The sequence below is a fragment of the Lissotriton vulgaris genome, chromosome 9, assembly GCF_964263255.1.
Source record: "Lissotriton vulgaris chromosome 9, aLisVul1.2, whole genome shotgun sequence".
In the NCBI taxonomy this organism is placed as follows: domain Eukaryota; kingdom Metazoa; phylum Chordata; class Amphibia; order Caudata; family Salamandridae; genus Lissotriton; species Lissotriton vulgaris.
In genome coordinates, this window is record NC_141697.1 from 1185571325 (window position 1) to 1185576668 (window position 5344).

Below are 5344 nucleotides of genomic sequence, written 5' to 3' on the forward strand. Positions count from 1 at the left end.
GTTTAACCGCATCGCTGCTGCGGTGATTTTTGCGCTGTGCGGCTGTTTTCCATTTTCCGCGTCACATGACGAGCTCAGCTCGTCATCAGCACACGCCACCCGTGGCTGATGACGAGCTGAGCTCGTCATCAGCAGCAAAGGGGTTAAATAATTAGAAAATCCAAATGTAGCACTGTAGTTGGGAGTTTTTGGTCTTTTTATAGAATCCCACATTTAGAATTATTTTGGTGTTGGGTCACTTGAAAGGAGCGGTCTACTACCCAGTTGGGAGGGGTGGAGACTATTATTACGTTTTGTTTTGTGTTTCAGCCTTCCTCATAGTAGAATATAAAAACCAGGTATTACACTGGCTCTGAAGTCCTCATTTTGACAAATAAACGTCATTCACACCTACGTTTTGGTTTATTCTAAAGTTTGACAGTTTAGAAAAGATCAGATACGGCTTCAGGTTGGAGGTTTCTTCAAAAACAAGTGCAATATTCGACAAATATGTTCTTAAACATTTGCAATCCCACGCTGACATTCATTTTGCAGAGACACATATGCATGTGGTGAAATGCAACACTGTGGAAGTGTCTGCTGTACCTCCAATGTGCAAACATTAATATTCCTGTATGTATCGAGCGCTCTTCAGGCACCACAGATGGAAATGTGATTTTCATGCAGAATTTTCATGTTCTGAGAATGTACGATAAGCCTGTGTTGCAATATCGACAATTTCTGTACAATAATTGTAGCTCGTCTATCGACATAAAACACATTTCCTGCTGCAAAATGTGAGTGTCTGTATCTGTTCAACTAGAAGATGCTGTCCTTCTTAGTGCTATGAATGTGGGCACATGGGGAGGCGTGGCTTCTAATAGGGGAGGAGTTGCCTGCAGTAGTTAAAGCTACTTTGACCAATCATTGGAGAGGTAAATCAAAAAAGGAATTATTTGTGGTGCAGGACCATTCAGATGATCACTGGTGTTGCTTCTAAGAGATGACATCACTCCGCCAGGAACACAAACAGCTCCTTTATTTCAGTAACTCTTATGTCATGTGTAAAACACATCCCCCTGGGATCAGGATGTCCTTCCTGTTCAGCGCCTGTGCCTGACTCTGGATACCCACCATTTTGACCAGGACTGGGCAGGCCTTACATTCCAACTGACACTTCCCTTGTGGGGAAGTGTCTTATTGAATTTGAGGCCAGTTCGCACTGCTGCAAAACTTGCCCCCAGTACCAGAAAAACCGACCCATACCTCTCCAAAACTGCCCTCCCCACCCTTCCGGCCCACCGGGAAAATGCCTGGTGCTCGCTACGGCCAGTCCGGCCATGCCCATAGCTGCTCATGTTGTTTTACCACTTGTCCCACCTCAGTGAAATTAATTGCAGCGGCGCAGGTGGCGTCATGAGAGAGAGGGTGGAAGAGAACGCAAGAGATCAGTGAGGGGGAGAGAGAGGAGAGAAGGAGAGAGAATGGCTGGCTGTATGGAAAGAGAGAGATGGAGCAAGGAGCTCAAGGGAATGGGATGGTTTGTCCATTTTAGCCGGGGCTACTTTTGGTTCTACAGTCCCGCCCTGATTTCGTAGCCATGGAACTCGGGCCACATCACGCATTTTATGCCAAAAAATGGAAACCCACTGAAATTACTCGCACCATATTTGCAACCACCTCCAATTGGTTATCTGGGTACAGGATCCTTCTTTTAAATGGATGAAACTCTCCGATCCAATAGTAACTTGTCACATTGCAGGCTGAGTGCTAGTCCCTGAAATGTTTATATGCACCAAACATCATGCTGCTGATGCAGAAGGACCAAGGCCCAGATTAACTATGATTTTGTGCCAGGGTTGCAACAGTTTTGTGGCACACCACCTATGCAAAATCTGTTTTGCCATTTGTGGCTCTGTGTGGTTTAGTAAACATAAAGTAACTCAACACAGAGCTTATCACCGCTCTGCAGTACTTTGCATAGAGTAGGCATTAGATGGGTGGAGAATGAGCACTCCCATTCTTCCACCCACGGCTTGTGATGCAAACCCAGATTTACAAAGACTTGTAAACCTGGGTTTGCATGAAAATAGTGTGGCTACTCGACAGAGTCATAACGAGGAGCAATATCTTTATTTCTCGTTGGTATTTCCTCTTTCCATTGTGCTGCATTCTGCAGCACATGTGGAAAAAGGAATGTTCATCTACGGATTGTTTTTGTGCAGGAAGGTGTTCCTTCCAGCACAAAAACAATGCTTACCGCATTGCAGACATCTTTGCACTATGGTGTAAGGGTGCCTGTGTTGGTGCTAGGAAGCACACAGCATGCCAGTGCAAGGAGAGAGCAGAAATGCCCCATATCTTTGTGAACATGAAGCATTTTTACTCACTCCCTTTCACACAACACAGTGCTGCAAGTTCCCTTCTGCGTCTCGCCTGATATAATAGTAAATTTGCCCCAAATACACTCCTCATTATCTGTACCTGTCAGAGAAACATACATGCATATCAGTTTCACACTTAGCAAAAGTATACCATCCCATCATTTGTGACTGATTCTCATACATGAGTCACAATTACAGATCTTGTGGCTGATTCTCATACCTGAGGTTAAATTACGGATCTCATGGTTGGTTTTCATACATGAGGTACAATTACGGATATTGTGACCAGCGGCGGCCAGCACAGATAAACGCGGTGAGGCGGACGGGGTGGGAGTGGGGGTAAGTCAACAAATGACAGAATAGGTATCATTAAATAAATAAATAATTCATATTCCCTCGTCTGTCGGCTTACCCCCTGCCGCGCCCTGCCCCGCCCTACCATTCTTACTTGAACCGGCCGCTGCTGATTGTGACTGATTCTCATACCTGAGGTACAATTACAGATCTTTTGTGGGTGATTCGCATCATACCTGAGATATAATTACAGATCTTGTGGCTAATTCTCATACATGAGGTACAATTACAGATCTTGTGGTTGATTCTCATACTTGAGGTACAATTACGGATCGAGTGGCTGATTCTCATACATGAGGTACAATTACGGATCTAGTGGCTGATTCTCATACATGAGGTACAATTACAGCTCTAGTGGCTGATTCTCATACATAAACTCCCATTTACAGATCTTCCCCTTCTATCACCTGGGGGTGAGGTATTGTCTTCCTCCCTTATCATCAGAAGCATTGGCATAACCAATAGGCCTCACCTTTGGGACCTTATAAGTATTTAGTTATGCAGCACAATATCCTTGGTGCAACAACATCAACTGTTGCATGGGTAAACACTTATAAGGTCCCACAGGCGAGACCTATTGTCTATGCCAATGCTTGGTAATAGTTGTAAGTTAAATATTTCCATTCATCAAATGAATACCTCAGCAAGCGGCTTTTCTTAAGTGTTAGACACAAGGTGTAGAATTCGTTCTGTTTTGCTCTATAACACTTTTTTTTAAGTGCTTTACTGGGCGCTTGGCATGAAGGAAGAGGCATAGGCAGGGAAGAAGCCATGCAAAGCTAAAGTGAGAGAAAGCATGGCAAGCAGGGGAGGGAGGAACAGACAGGGAGGTGGGCCATGACAGTCACAGAAAGGCCAGGAGGAGAGGTGTAAGATACGCCCTCAAGCGGGTGTGGGGATTGGAGTCAGAGTGAGGGCTAAGGGGGTGAGCCAGCAGAGAAGAGAATGGGAAGGGCATGCTCGTGGGAGGCAGAGGGTGAACACTGTCAGGCACAAAAAGTACAATTAACAGGTTCATATAATAAAATGAAAATGCACACAAGACAACTAAAAACAAACAGATGCAAAAAGCCTGTTGTGCTTTTTTTAAAAACCTGAATAGAAATGCAATCGTAATAAAATATAAAGCCAGTGTATTTCTTAAAAAAATATGTATAAATATGCCCATGGTTATATCGAGCCCGATGAAATTGCAGTAAAAATTTAGCGTTGGTGATGATACAAATGTTAACGTGCTACAAAAAGAGAGATTTGACCAGAAATACACGTGTCCCAAATGCTAACACAACAAAAAAATAACACAAAGCAACAAGTGCCGCTGTAAGATGGGGGAGTTGTGTATATCGACTTGAGGTGAACAACATTTACTTCTTAGTGGCATGAAGAGATGCAGCGGCTGCGTTAGGCCTGCTGCTGGTATGGGGGAGCTGAGTGAGGGTATGCTGTGCCTGGGTTTCGTGAAGCCTGCGGGGTCATGTTTGGCATCAACATACAGTAAATAAAACAAGTCTAACGAGAGCTAATGGTGAAGTTCCTGACAAATGTAACTCTCCGTCAATATACTGAGGGTGTTTTGCAGTATAAATTTTTTTTTTAACTATACTGGATAAAACCACTAGATGGCAGGCATGTGCTAAGCAAATCAATTGACAGTGAGTTAATGCTGCAAAAGGATATTTACGTAACCTTTTTAGGTCTCGCGACCTATCAATGCGCATGCGCATTGAGCGGAGCGAGAATTCAAGTGCTCAAAATGCTCGTCAAACCAAGGGCTTTTTGGTGCGGTTTTCTTTGAGTTCACGTGAATCACGTGACAAAACAAGCACGCGCATCAGCCTCCACCACATCAAAGGGCTTCGCCCAGCGTGCGCTCTGCGGCTTCTCCTCCCCTAATTAATCATGGCTGGCCGGCCGTACTTTCAGTTTCCCGGCCGCTCTTGTTTTATCTCTCCCCCACTGTATCTGTCACTCCTGTCTGTCTATCCTCGGCCCCTGTGTCTCCTCTCCACTGCTCTCCCCCCCTATCGTTTCTCCTTGTATCGCGCTCACCTCAACTAATCGCTTTCACAAGTTTGCTTTTTTCCGCTATTAAAAAACAATCCTCCTGCTTCACTTAAACATGGTGTCTCTTTCACTTTACAGCATATCACGCTAGTTCCTCTTTCTTTCAGCGACGCTCCACCAACCTTCCTTCTTGGGTTTGTTTTCCTGACTGCTTTCACAGGATCTTGAAGTTCAAGCTGCGACTTTGTCATTGAGCCGGCAAGTCGTTGCCAAAATTATGTTGTAATATGAAGCTCTGGGACTAATAAGCTTGTAATTAAAAGGCTTTATTAAGCTTCATGGTCAGGCGTGACTTCTCCCCACGCCAGCTCAGAGCAAACTGCAGACGAGTAGAACGTCAGGCTCATTTCAGTAACCACTGGAACAAAAAAACACTAACAAAGCGAACACAACATAGTGCAAATATGCATTAGCAGAGCACTAGTTTACAACACATATAATTAATCCCCATCTCTTCCGCCTTGTTCTATCTTAAGTTTGAATGCGATGCCAACATTGTAGCAAAAGTAAATAAATACCATTTATTTGTCAGGGGCATTTTTAAGATGCGTGTCCTGTGTGGC